The following is a 14537-nucleotide window of genomic DNA, read 5'->3' as shown; positions in this document are numbered from 1 at the left end:
TCACTCTTCTGTACAACAGAATGAAACCCTGCCTAATCCTTAGAATCTCCACTGTATTTAAACTCAGTTTTGCAGTCCTTATGTCATTCCACCTTTTCAAGAGTCTTCTTTTTTGCTGATATGCTACTTCTCCAAGTATGATGTCCATTCTCATGACCGACTTCTCCTGATAACAGATCCAAAGTAGGTGAGATGAAGTCTCACTATTCTTGCTTCTAAGGAGCCCTCTCTCTGCCTGTACTTCTTCTTAGATTTGTTTATTCTTTTGGAAGTCTGTGGTACTTCCAATACCACATATTCAGTACTCATCACTAACACCACAATTTACAGGCATCAGTTCTTTGGTCTTTCCACTTATTCATTGTCCAACTTTCACATGCATATGGAGCAATTGACTTATGCCAGTCACACACCTTTGTCTTTAAACTGATGGGCAGTTGTTGTTGTTGTTGTGTACCGTCAAGTTGGAATCAACCCATAGCTGACCTTTTGGTGGGTTTTCAGAAACAGTTAATCACACGAGAGGAGATTGTCCACCCTTCTTCCACAGAGTAGCTGGTGGCCTCGAACTACACGCCTTTGGAATTGCAGTGCAGCTTCTTGCCAATAGGCCACCAAGGCTCTCTTCTTTTGATGGGCAGTAGGAAGGGGGAAATATTCCTTTTTAATGGCTTCTATTTTTCTCAAATAGTGAGCTCATCCATCAGGAGCATTCGGAGACAACTTGTGAGGGAGTAATCTGGGACAACAGGAAGATTTGTCAGAGAGGAACATAGGCTTTTGGAAAGCAGTTAGACTTGTAAAGAGAGAACAGGGAATTAGATCTGAAAAACTGAGCCCTACTCTGCATGTTCTGACTCAGGAAATTTGCATTTGAAAGGATTTATAGACTGAGCCAGGTCTGTGGAGAGGTGAAGAGATTTACATGTGAAGGAAAGACTTGCTGGGAAAAGGGGGGGGCCGCGGAAAGGAGAGAGATTAGCTCAGTATTTTGAATTTGCAGTATGCAATTTCTCTTTGGGTGCACTGAAGTGGGAAAAGTCAATGTCCATCAACAGCCCTCTTCCAGAAGGTTAAAGTTAAAGCAAGTTAACACATTGTCGCAAATGACGGCAAAATGTGTTTCTAAGCACGGTCGTCAATTTAAAAGTGTGCTGCACCATTTTACATTCCCACCAACAGATGGTGCAACCACTGTGAAAGGCAGTGTGGTGCTTTCTCAAAAAATTGCAAATAGAGATACCATTTGAACTCAGCAATCCCTTTACTGGGAATATACCCCAGAGAGACCATGTCTGCCATCTAAGCAGATATATGCACACCCATGTTTATCGCAGCTTTGTTTACAATAGCAAAGAGTTGGAAGCAGCCTAAGCGCCCATCAACAAACGAATGGATAGAGAAGCTGTGGTATATCCACACAATGGAATACTACGCAGCATTGAAAAACAAGGAACTCATGCAATATTATTCAAAGTGGGTGACCCTGGAGGACATTATGCTGAGTGAAATATCTCAGTCACAAAGGGAAATACTGCATGGTGCCATTGTTGTAGAATGGGTCTGACATCAGGGTGGGGGTATGACAGAAAAAACTGGATAAATTATGTATATTGTATTGAAACAGATGAGGGAAGGCATGGATTAGAAGTGATATATGATTGAGTATTATGGTTAGCACAGGAATCCAGAATTAAGGTTGCATAGAGAAGTGTACTCGGGTTGGGGGGAAGGGACGTGGGAATTGTATACTAATGAAGGAATTTTTTTTTCTTTTTCTCTTGGAGGGGGAAGTGAGCTGGTAGGGAGGGGTGGGCAGGGAGAAAAGTGTGGCAATGAATGAATGGAAATCCAAAACCTCTGTAAATGTCTATTAAAATTAATAATAAAAAAAAGTGAGCTGCAAAGTGTTAAAGCAAGTAAACAGGCCAGTTTGCTCCACCGTGGCAATCACCTTCGTCTACTTGATAAGTAAAACTGGAAATGCAGGCTGAGTCTGGACATGATCCACTGGCACTACTGATCACACATAGATGTTAAGGATGAGAAGAGAAGGGTTACTGGTCTGATGTGCAGGCAATTATGCACATGTAAAAGTCAGGCACTGACTATGGAAGACCAAAGAAAGATTTCATGCCTTTAAAGTACGGTGTTGGTGAGGATTGCATGTACCATGGATTGCAAGCAGAACAAACAAATCTGTCTTAGAAGAAGTGCAGCCAGAATGTTCCTTAGAGGCAAGGCTGATGAGACTTCATCTCACGTATTTTGGGCATATTATCAGGGGTGCTAGTCTCTGGAAAAAGATATTTCCCATGCTTGGTAAAAGATCAGCAAAAAAGAGGAAGACCATGGACAAGGTGAAGTGATACAGTGGCTGCGACAATAGGCTCAACAGCAGTGATTGTGAGGGGGGCTCAAGACTGGACAGCACTTTGCTTTGGTTTTTTTGTATGTACAGTAGCAATGAGTTAAAAGCAACTCAATGGCTCTTTATAACAATAACAATAACAATAACAATAACAATAACAATAACAATAACAATAACGATAACAGTAAGTGTGAACTGGTTTTTTACTTGCATTTCCAAGTATCTCTGGGATGTGCTAGGTTAAGTATTGTGCTGTATATGGTGGTGGTTGTTGTTATGTTACTGTATATGGTAGGCTATCAAAATGCTCCACCCCCCCAAGCTATGCTTAAGCTAAACTAATTGAGCTTTTATCATTCTAATTTTTCCACTTTCTTGTCTTGATGAACAACTCTGGGGCATGCTTGCCAAACTAGATACAGATCAAGTTGTAATGTGTGTGTTTTTTCCCGCTTTACATTAAGCATTGGTGTGATGTTAGTGTATTTTTTTTTCTCTCCCCAGATGAATAGACCAAATTTTAATGTAAGAATCAGATGCATCTTAGGACTCGTCCAGCCTTATTTCTGTAACTGCAAAACTCCTAGATATTACTCATCAGCCCGCTGAACAGTTCCTTTTTCAGAGACACAGATCCCATGCAAAAGGTTCTTTGATATCCTTGTTTTTAACTGTTGTAGCTTGCTGAATTAAAGCAGCTGAGTTTGATATAAACTCAATGTCATTTCCTTCAAGAATTAACTCATGTTTCTGGGCTTGTGAGAATAAACAAGCAACACTTGGTCTCATTTGAACCCTCCTAATATGAAGCAGTTAGATTCTGAAAGATGGTTTATCTTGTCATGATGAGGGTCAGGTGTGGACTGTTTTTTATGTTTGGGTTTTTTTTTTAAAAAAAAATTCACAATCGTGTGTGAGCTGATAGGATTTGCCAGATTTAGCTAACAATGAGCTGTAGGCTGGAAGCCTCTTGGTTTATAGTAAACCAGGACCTGGTGGGTGGGCCCTCTATTGAAAAAAGTGTTTGGGCCCTCAGACCTGTAGCCCTCAGGCCTGGTGCTAATTGTGTTTGGGATGTTGTTGTTATTGTTATTATGTGCCATAGAGTCACTTGCGACTCGTAGCGACCCTATGTACAAGAGCCCTAAACGCCATTCTATGCTTGTGCCAATCTCGCCATCTCAGACACACTCATTCCCATTACTCCACTCACAGAATCGATCCATCTCATCGAGGGTCTTCCTCTCCTTCGCCACTCCTCCACTCTGCCAAACATGATGTTCCTCTTCAAGGACCAGTCCCTCCTTGCAACATGCCCAAAGTATGTCAGACGAAGCTTTAGAACCCTTGACTCCAAGGAGCATTCTGGCTTCACCCGCTCCAGGACAAACCTGTTTGTTCTCCTAGCAGTCCATGGTATATTCAACACTCTTCTCCAGCACCACAGCTCAAAGGCATCAATTCTCTTTCTATCATCCTTAGTCACTGTCCAACTCTCTGATGCATAGCATGTTATTGCAAAGACTATAACCTGGATCAGGTGCACCTTAGTTTCCAGCCTGACGACATTGCTCTTCAGTACTCTTGAGCTGTCCCTCACATCTGACATTCCCAATGCAATTTATCCCCTGATTTCCTGGCTGCTGTTACCAAGAGTGTCGACTGTGGGACCAGATAAACTAAAACTGTTAACTATCTCAATCTCTTCACCATCCATACTGATGCTGCCAATCGGCCCAGTGGTGAGAATCTTTGTTTTCTTGATCTTAAGCTTCAATCCATATTGAAGGCTGCAGTCCTTGATCTTCTGCAGCAAGTGCTTCAGGTCCTCCTCAGTTTCAGCAAGCAGGGTTGTGTCATCTGCATAATGCAGGTTGTTGATGACTCTTCCCCCAATCCTGATGCTACACTCCTCTTCGTACAGCCCAGCATTTCAGATGATCTGTTCTGCATACAGATTGAAAAGGTATAGAGACAAACTACATCCCTGATGAACCCCCTTTTTTATTTTGAACCATGTAGTGTCTCCTTGGTCTGTTCTGATGACTGCCACTTGGTCCAAGTATAGGTGAACATTCTTCTAAGTCATACAACACTGGTCTGTCAATTTGCTGTACTGAAGTAACTTGGGATTGCTGTGATACTAAATGCTGTGTCACTGCTGTGTCAAATGCCTTAACAGCTACCCATTGTGGACAATGGTGGAACTCCCAGATTGATTCAGGTTTCGAAGCAGGAGTGGCATCTATTTCCTAAACCACATGCCTCTGGAAACTCTATGAATATAGAGAAACTAGCATAGTCATAGAACAGGATTTAGGTCTTTTGTTCATAGGTTTGTTATGGGTTGTGCTCAATTTGATGGCACTTAACAGCAAAACGACAACAATATCTTTTTCACCTAAGAAGTTTTGAATAGAAATGGGCATACACAGCACACATAAGGAAAACCCAGAGTAACATCCTTGATCATGTTCTGTACATGGCTACAGATGGTGTGAACTGTAGCCAATTTCTTTCTGCTCCCTCACCATTTGTCAAAGTGAAGCCTCTTCTTCCCAAGGATACTGAGTTCTACATTGAGTTCCCTCCGCAAGGTTCCCCCTGAGGTCTTTCATGGTAACGGCACCCTTCAGAGTAATGTCGACATTTTCTGGAATGTTGCCATTCTGGTTGTTGAGAATGGTCTTCATTCTCACAGTAAATGTGGCCTGTGACGTTGACATTTTTTAACCTGTTTGTGTAATTTGTGATTTTTTAAATGTAATTTATTTTCATTTGTAATTTTTAAGTTTAATATAATTTAAGGTTTGTGTAACTTAACCATATATTTAGAGGTTGGTTTGTACACGTGTAAAATAATTAACTTCCCTCCACCCTTCACAGAAGTTCTTCTGGTGCCGCCCACTGCTTCTCCCAGTCACTGTTTTCCTCTGCTCAAACTGAAACTAAGGTCTTGTAACTTTTTGTTTGGTTAGTTATTTTGATCTCTCCATGTGTATTGTTAATTGGGAAGTTCCACTGAAGCCTGAGTATTATAGGTGACCTGTTGGTATCAAAATAGCTTATGTGTTTCAGAGATGATGAGGATGGCACAGGATAGGATGACATTTAGATAACCTGTTCATAGGGTCGCTGTGAGGGCGTTTAACAACAATAGTGCAGACTAATTTTATAAGAATTTTTATATTGGTTTGCTTACAAAGTTTGCATACACTGTATCTCACACTATTCTTCACTCACATTGTGTTTCATGCAATCATTCCCATGCGTTATGTTTTATAAAATTAATCACCACTGGACTATGTCCACCACTATGCTATCTTTTCAGGTCCCTACAGAATCTCTCCCTTTTCCTTTACTCCCTTCTTCAATCTACCAAATTATGCAACTCTGTGATTTTGCCCCTACTCCTAATCATCCCTCTGCTCCCACTTCTTCCCCCGTTGGATCTTCATATACATTTTACTAGTTATCCTTCTATTTTTACAATAATGATCTTATGCAGAAGATTACTCAGCATAATGCTCTCCAGTCTCTCCCAAGTTAAGCAGTATTTTTTCCCCCAAATCATTGTTCGTGTATGCTGCCTACTATTTCATTGTGTGAATGTACCACAGTTTCTCAATCCATTCAGTTGTTGTTGTTGGATGTTTGGGCTGTTTCCATGTTCTTGTGACAGTGAATAATGCAGTTATGAATACTGGTGTATAAATCTCTGTTTGTGTCTCAATTCTAATTTCCTTGGGGCATATTCCTAGTAGTGGAATAGTGGGGTCATACAGATCGCCCATGTTCAGTTTCTACCACACTGCCTTCCAGAGAGGTTGGATCATTTTACAATCCTACCACCAGTGTATGAGAGTTTCCAACTCTCCCCGCCCTCTCCAACATTCATAACCTACTGCCTTGCTAAACTTTGCCACTGCTGCTAGTGTGAGATGACACCTCACTGTGGTTCTGATCCGTCTCTCTCTTATTGCCAATGATTTTGAGCATTTCTTTGTATGTCTGTTGGCCATCTGAATGTCTTCCTCTGTGAAAAGTCTTTCCATGCTCTTTGCCCATTTTTTAAAAAATGGTTTTGTTATTAATATTTTTTTCTGGAGGCTCAGTAGTACTTTGTAAACTTTTGTCATGAGACTCTTGTCTGAGAGAGTATTGCCAAATGTTGGGGTTCCCTCCCCCAAGTCAGTAGGTTTCTTTTCACCCTATGGGGAAAAGTTTTTGATGCACACAGGAATTTAATCTTTCAAAAGTTCCATTCACCAATTTTCTCCTCTCCAAATTGTGCATTTCTGTCTGTATTTGTCAGCCTTTTTATATTGTAGTCTAGGCTGTCTCAGCTTAATCCCAGTTTGTCTCTTATAAACTTTATGGGTTTTACTCATCTTGATCCACCCAGTTCGTCTCTTATAAACTTTATGGGTTTTACTCGTCTTGATCCACCTTGAGTTGAATTTTTATGCATTGTGTGAGATGTGGATCCTGTTTCAGCTTTCTGCTGGTAAGCAATCCCGTTTTTCCAGCACCGTTTATTAGATAGGTTGTCTTTCCCTCTTTTGATAGTATGAGGAATGTGGAGCTGCTCTCCCTTCCTTTCCAGAATAGCCACTGTAATGTCCAACCACAGGAAGCAGGAGCTATGGCTTTGTTTCTCTCTTAAGGACGCAACACTCCTCCACCTCCGTTTCCCAGGAATAGTTCTCTGAAACCCCAGCCCACTTCCCTATCTTGTAAAAAAAACCCACAAACAAACTGTGAACATCCCCGTACCCAATCCATGTAAGACAATATAAAACCCCTCTCTAACTTTAAATGAGGGCTGGCTTTCTGCTTTAAAGCCAGCCCAGCAGGTTCTCCTCAGTAAACTGTCTTTCTTGGTATGAATTGGGTTCTGTCCTTCCTTACAGAGAGGTTTTGTTGCCTTGTCAAAACCTTACAGAGAGGTTTTGTTTCCTTGTCAAATATCTGTTGATCATAGATAAGTCCGTTTCTAGGTTCTTGATTCTGTTCCATTGGTCTATGGGCCTGTCATTGTGCCAGTACCATGATGTTTTTGTTATAACTGCTGTGTAGTAGGTTTTGAGGTAAGGGAGTGCTATGCCTCCCACTTTCTTTTTGTTTTCCGAAGTGCTTTGCTTATTTCTGGGTCTCTTTCCTCTCCAAATAAACTTGACAACTTCCCTTTCAATCTTTCACTGACACTCCATCATGCTTGAATTTGGTATCTATATTGGGATTGCACTGAACACGTATATTGCTTTTGGTAGGATTGCCATTTCACAATATTGAGTCTTCCTATCCATGGAGAGGGAATGTTTTTCCATTTATTTGTGTCTTTTATAATTTCTCACAGGAGTGGTTAGTAGTTTCTTTGCACAGGTCTTTTTTTTATTATTAAATTTTATTAGTTTTAGTGAACATTTACAGAGATTTTGGGTTTTCATTCATTCAATGTTGCACTGTTTTCTCCACCCTCCTCCCCAGTTCGTTCTTCTTCCCACCCCATGTCTGTTTTAATTGTCCAATTGCCACAGTGCTTGTCAAAGCCAGTTCTGATTAATCTCCTTTGTCAGTGTGTCCCCTGCCATTCCCCATCACTCCCTGAGAGAGACTCCACCCTGATTCATAAGGAAAAGGGGATGGTGTATTCTCTTAGCTACTTCCTGCTGAAAAGGGACACTGTGGGTTTCAGGGTGAATGTCTTCTCTCACTACTCTAAAGGGCCCCCTTGGCAGTAGGAAACACATAGACTATTATGGAGATTGATTTTGGAATTTAGATGCACTGTTATCAGTTGTGCTTAGCCGTACATGTCCATATCCTTGAAGATGTATCATGGAAGTGTTGCAGCCCAGAAGATACAAATTTAACTAACAAGTTAAAAGTGTATGAGTCAAAAAATGGAAAAGCAATAATATTCTGAGTAGAGGTTCTAATAGTGGCACAAAACAAGTTACAGAGGTAAGGTGGTACCATTGCCATCCTTACTCTAACTTAATTCTTTTTTTTTAAATTTAAATTTGTTATTAATTTCAGTGAAAATTTACAGAGGCTTTAGATTTCCATTCATTCATTGTTGTAGATTTGTCCCCTCCCAAGGCTCCCCCCCACCAGACATTACCCTCTTGGAGAAGTAAAAGAAAAGATTCTTTCATTATTTTACAAACCCTCCCCCAGGTCCACTCCACCATGTAGCCATCGCTCTAGACTCCTGTCATGACAGAAATACCTAATCACATATCTCTTTTAAACAGTTTTCTCCCTTCTCTGTTTCAGAGCAGCATACATTATTGAACCCATCCTACTCAGTCTCTCCCCAACCCCAAGGACAGTCCCATTCTACTACAGTGGCACCATGCAATATTTGTCCCTTTGTGACTGGGACATTTCACTCAGCATAATGTTCTCCAGAGTCAACCATTTTGAATAATATTGCATGAGTTCCTTGTTTTTTAATGCAGCATAGTATTCCATTGTGCGAATATACCACAGCTTCTCTAGCCATTCATTTGTTGATGGGCACTTAGGTTGTTTCCAACTCCTTGCTATTGTGACTAAAGCTGCAATAAACATGGGTGTGCATATATCTGCTTGGGTGTCAGTTATGGTCTCTTCTGGGTATATTCCCAGTAGTGGTATTGCGGGGTCAAATGGTATCTCTATTTGCAACTTTCTGAGAAAGCGTGTACAGGTCTTTTGTGTTTCTTGTTCTCCATACCCATTTAGACTGTATGCTAGACAAATTATTCAAGAAGCTGGAATCTATGAAGAAAAATGTGGCTTCAGGATCAGAAGAAGATTCATCAATAACCCTAGTTATGCAGAAGACACAACTATTTGCTGAAAGTGAGGAGGACTTGAAGCACTTGCTGCAGAAATGTAAACACTACAGCCTTTAATATGGATTGCATCTCAATGTCAAGAAAACAAAAGTTCTTACCACTGTACTGATATGCAACATCATGATGGATGGAGGAAAGAGTGAGACTGTCAACAACTCCATCTTATTTGGATCCACCATCAATACACTTGGTATCAGGAGACATATTGCACTGGGAAAGTCTGTAGTTAGTGTCCTCTCCAAACTAATGAGAAGCAATGATGTCAGTTTGAGGATCAAGGTGTGCCTGATTCAAGACATTGTCTTTTCAGTTACTTGCTATGCATCTGAGAATGGATGATGACAAAGGATGATGGAAGAAGAATTGATGGCTTTGAACTGTGGTGTTTGAGAAGAGTCCGGAATATCCCCTGGACTGTCAAAAGAAGAAACAGCTAAATCTTAAGGAAAGTGCAGCCAGGGTGCTCCTTGGGAACAAAGATGGTGAAGTTTCATCTCATGTACTTCGGGTGTTTTGCTAGGAAAGATTATTCCTTGGAGAGAGACATCATTCTTGGAAAAGTGGGGGAAGAGAAGAGAGGAAGCCCCTCAACCTGGTGAACTGACACAGTAACTGCAGCAATGGGCTGTAGTGTGCCAGAGACTGTGAGGATTGTATAGGACAGAAGAGGGTTCAGCTCTATTGTTTGTACAGTTGCTATGAGTTGTACTTGACGCCACATAAGAATAACAAAATAAACAAAGAGTGAGTGCATGTCAGGGATTTGTGAGTGGGTTGGTGCGAGGGTCTAGGGAAGGTTTCTCTTGCTTTTGTGCAATCAGCCAGAGCTGCAACATTTGAAATGCTGCCAGGATGGCTCTCCTCATTCATATAGTTGAGTGCCCTTCAGTTTTTTAAACCCCTCAGTAAATCTTCTCTACTCAGAGAGTGCTAAAAGTATTGTTTGTTGCTGCAATTGTTCTTGCAGTGACACAGCCAATGCTACTTATTTTAGATCTTCATTTTTATTGCCCTATAGGGAATATTTAGACTGCCAAAATCAAGGAAATGCTTCAAATCAGGGATTGACTTACTGTGGGGTTTTTTTTAAATAATTTTATTTTATTTTATATTGAATTGCTTACAAAGTGTGTATTCATTGTACTTCACATTATCCTTCATTCACATTGTGTTTCATACAATCCATTCATCATAGTTTATAAAATTAATCACCATTGAACTATGTCCACCATTACCCTGTCTTTCCAGATCTCTGCCGGATCGTTCCCATTTCCTTTACCCACTCCTCCCTCCCCCTACCAAATTGTGCGACCCTATGACATCACCTCTGCCCATCCTCACCTCTCTGCTTCTACCCTCCCCTTTGGACTGTCATACATGTTTTATTGATTATCCTTTTAGTTCTACAATAATGATCTGATACAGTATTTGTCCTTCCGGGATTGAGTTACTTCACTTAGCATAATGCTCTCTAGTCCCTCTCAAGTTACGTAGTAATTATTTAAATCATTGCTCCTGAGTGCTGTGCAGTATTTCATCATGTGAATGTGGCACAATATCTCAGTCCATTTGATTGTGTGACTTACTGTTTCATAGATTAACTGACTAGACTTGAGAAAACACTAGAAAAATGTTAGTAAACGAGATTATATGTAAAAGTATGTTGTATCTTTAAAAGGAATATATGATTATGCATTATATGTATGAGACAATCTGGAACGAAGGGCGCATTGCAGGGTAGGCTGGAGGAGGGAGAGAAAATGTGCAACAGTGATAAAAAAATTTTTTGTAAAAAAAAAAAGCATGTTGGGCTGTTGCCAGGCATCCTCGTGAGAGCGACATTGCTTTTAAACCCTGCCTGGCAACCCCTGATGCACTGCAGTGATGCCCAGGGAAGACAGGGCGAGCTGGAAGTCCAACTACTTCCTTAAGATCATTCAACTTCTGGATGATTATCGGAAATGCTTCATCGTGGGTGCAGACAATGTGGGCTCCAAGCAGATGCAGCAGATCCGCGTGTCCCTCCACGGGAAGGCTGTGGTTCTGATGGACAAGAACACCATGATGCGCAAGGCCATCCGGGGCCACCTGGGCATCAACCTGGCCCTGGAGAAGCTGCTGCCTCACATCCGGGGGAAATGTGGGGTTTGTGTTCACCAAAGAGGATCTCACTGAGATCAGGGACATGCTGCTGGCCAACAAGGTGCTGGCTGCTGTCCTTGCTGGCTGGTGCTATTGCTCCGTGTGAGGTTACTGTGCCGGACCAGAACACTGGTCTGGGCCCCAAGAAGACCTCCTTCTTCCAGGCTTTGGGCATCACCACTAAACTCTCCAGAGGCACCATTGAAATGCTGAGTGATGTGCAGCTGATTAAGACTGGAGACAAGGTGGGAGCCAGCGAGGCCACCCTGCTGAACATGCTGAACATCTCTCCCTTCTCCTTTGGGCTGATCATCCAGCAGCTGTTTGACAACGGCAGCATCTACAATCCTGAAGTGCTTGACATCACAGAGGAGACTCTGCATACCCGCTTCCTGGAGGTTGTCCGCAATGTTGACAGCGTCTGTCTGCAGATTGGTTACCCAGCTGTGGCTGCAATACCACATTCCATCATCAATGGGTATAAGTGGGTCCTGGCTTTGTCTGTGGAGACTGACTACACCTTCCCACTGGCTGAAAAGGTCAAGGTATTCCTGGCAGATCCATCTGCATTTGTGACTGCTGCTCCTGCTGCTGCGGCCCCAGCCAAGGTGGAAGCAAAGGAAGAGTCGGAGGAGTCAGAAGAAGATAGGGGATTTGGCCTCTTTCACTAAAAACCAAAAAGCCACCAACTCCGCCAGTTTTGTGTGAAACAAGGAAATAAAGGCGTCATTCTCTTAAAAAAAAAAAAGCACATTGGAAGCCTTTTTCTCCTTGTCTTCTCAAGGAGGAAGGTATGTCCCTTTGGGGATGTAGCTTTCTAATAACTCTATCATTACTGTTTACCCTCAAAAAAAAAAAAAAAGGAAAACATGTTATCTTTGATAGTTACTTTGTAACACAAAAATTTTCAAGTAGTGACCATATTGTATCTATAGGTAGGTTACAGCACCATCAAGGGTTTGAATTCAACAAAAGTCAACAAAAGCATTTGTGAGAAGTAATTGTTGTCACGTATTGTTGAGCTGGAAGTGACCTGTACCTGATCCTCCAGTGTATTTTCAGAGTCTGTAAGTCACACAGCAGGCGATAGTCCAGATCTTTGCTTTAGAGATTCTGGTGCATTCTAACTGCATGGCTGTGGGTTGGCAGCACAACTTCTTACCACTAGCCCATCAGAGCTCCCTAATTGAAAAGGAAAAGCATTTGTAAATTCTTTATACTCATACCATTTCTAATAAATGACACACACATGTTGTTGTGGATTGAATTGTGCTCTTGCCTCTGCCCTAAAGTATGTATTGACTTGGCTAAGTCACCCTCCTAAGTATGATGGATTATCCTAAACTTTGTTAATCCTAACCTACCTGATATGAATGAGGCAGCATTGTGTTGTTGTTGATTGTCTTTGAGTTGAACATGACTCATAGTGATCGTATGAACAAAAGACCTGAATGAAGCCCCTCTACAACCATCAACATTTATCAAAGTTCATAAAGTTTCCGAAGGCATGTTGTTTAGGAAGTGGATGCCACTACTGCTTCCAAACCTGTCATAGAATGTTATTGCTTCAGTCATCTGCTATGCATAGTGACCCTGTGTACAGTAGCTCTGAACCCTTCTTTGTCCTGAGCCAGTCTCACTAATTCTGACACACCAACCCCTATTGACCCAGTTACTGTATCAATCCATCTCATTTGGGGTCTTCCTCTCCTTTGTTATCTCTACACCCTTCTGAGCATGAACCTAAGGACCAACCTCTCTAGGCCACGTGCCCAAAGTAAGTGAGGTGAAGCTTTAAAATCCTAGCCTCCAAGAAAAGACTTGGTTTCACCCTCTCTAAGACAGGCCGATTTGTTTTCTTGGCAGTCCATGGTACATTCAAGATTTTTCTCCAGCACCACAACTTGAAGGCATCTATTCTTCTGTCATCCTTAGTCATTGTCCACCTCTCTGAAGCGTAACAAGTAACTGAGAAAAGCATGGCCTGGATTAGGCACACCTTTGTATCTAGACTGACATCTTTGCTCTTCAGCACTCTGGAGAGGTCCATGACAGCAGATTTTCCCAATGCAATCCATCTTCTGATTTCCTGACGGCTGGTATTATGAATGTTGACTGTGGATCCAAGCAAGCTATAATTGTTAACAACCTCAATCTCTTCTCCATCTAATATGGTGCTGCCAATTGGCCGAGTGATGAGAATCTTTGTCTTTTGATGTTGAGCTTCAAACCATATTGAAGACTATATAGTCCTTGATCTTCTGCAGCAAGTGCTTCAGGTCTTCTTCAGTTTCAGCAAGCAAGGTTGTGTCATCTGCATATCGTAGGTTGTTAATGAATCTTCCTCCAATCTTGATGCCACACTTCTCATAAAACCCTACTGCCTGAATGATCTGTTTTGCATGCAGATTGAAAAGGTACGGGACGGGGTGCATCCCTGACACACTCCTTTCTTGATTTTGGACCATGCACTGTTTCCTTGCTCTATTCTGAGGACTGCTTCTTGGTCCAAGTATAGGTTTTGTATATAGGCAGTTATATAATGTAATTATGTTCCACGATGTAATCTGAGATGATTAGCCCATCAGTTGTAAGGAGATCTGAGTGAAATGCAGCACCTTAATTAGATCACAGCTCTGATATAAGGGGCATTTTCTTGAGGTATGGCCTGGATTACCTCTTTTCTTCCAAAATCTAAAAGATAAGAGAGTTGGGGTGACACTTCAGTACCACCAAGAAAGAAGATCCAAGAGTGAATCTCTTTAACCTAAGTCTCTATGCCATGAACCAGAACACACACACACACACACACACACAGAGAGAGAGAGAGAAAGCCTTTCCCTATGGCCAGCTCTGTGGATTTTGACTTTCAGTCTTCTCAACTGCAATAGAATAGATCTCTTTTTGTTGAAACGTTCCACTTGTGGTGTCTCTATTAAAGCAGAACTAGACAACTAAGACATAGGCACATGTATTCTCCCCCCCCCCCTCACACTCCAAGCAATCATTATGCATTTACCAGCAGCAGGAAAGCAGACAAGATTTTGGTCCAAAGAGGTGCTGTTATGTGGTACTTTCTTTAATCTCTGCTAAATGAGATCCCCACTTAAAAAAAAAAAAAAAAAGAAGAAGCAGCCAGCTTCCATAGCAAAAGAAAGACTTCTTCCATGTGAAAC

At 41.6% G+C, this 14537-nt stretch overlaps 1 pseudogene; it reads left to right on the top strand.

Moving 5' to 3' along the window:
• Positions 1–11103: 11103 nt before the first annotated feature.
• LOC102862821 lies at positions 11104–12032 on the top strand (annotated as a pseudogene).
• The last annotated feature ends 2505 nt before the right edge of the window (positions 12033–14537 follow it).

The sequence above is a fragment of the Elephantulus edwardii genome, unplaced genomic scaffold, assembly GCF_000299155.1.
Source record: "Elephantulus edwardii isolate Elephantulus edwardi_28Jun2011 unplaced genomic scaffold, EleEdw1.0 scaffold00361, whole genome shotgun sequence".
Classification (NCBI taxonomy): Eukaryota; Metazoa; Chordata; class Mammalia; order Macroscelidea; family Macroscelididae; genus Elephantulus; species Elephantulus edwardii.
Note: the sequence above shows the minus strand (reverse complement) of the source record. Positions and strands in the feature narration are given on the sequence as shown.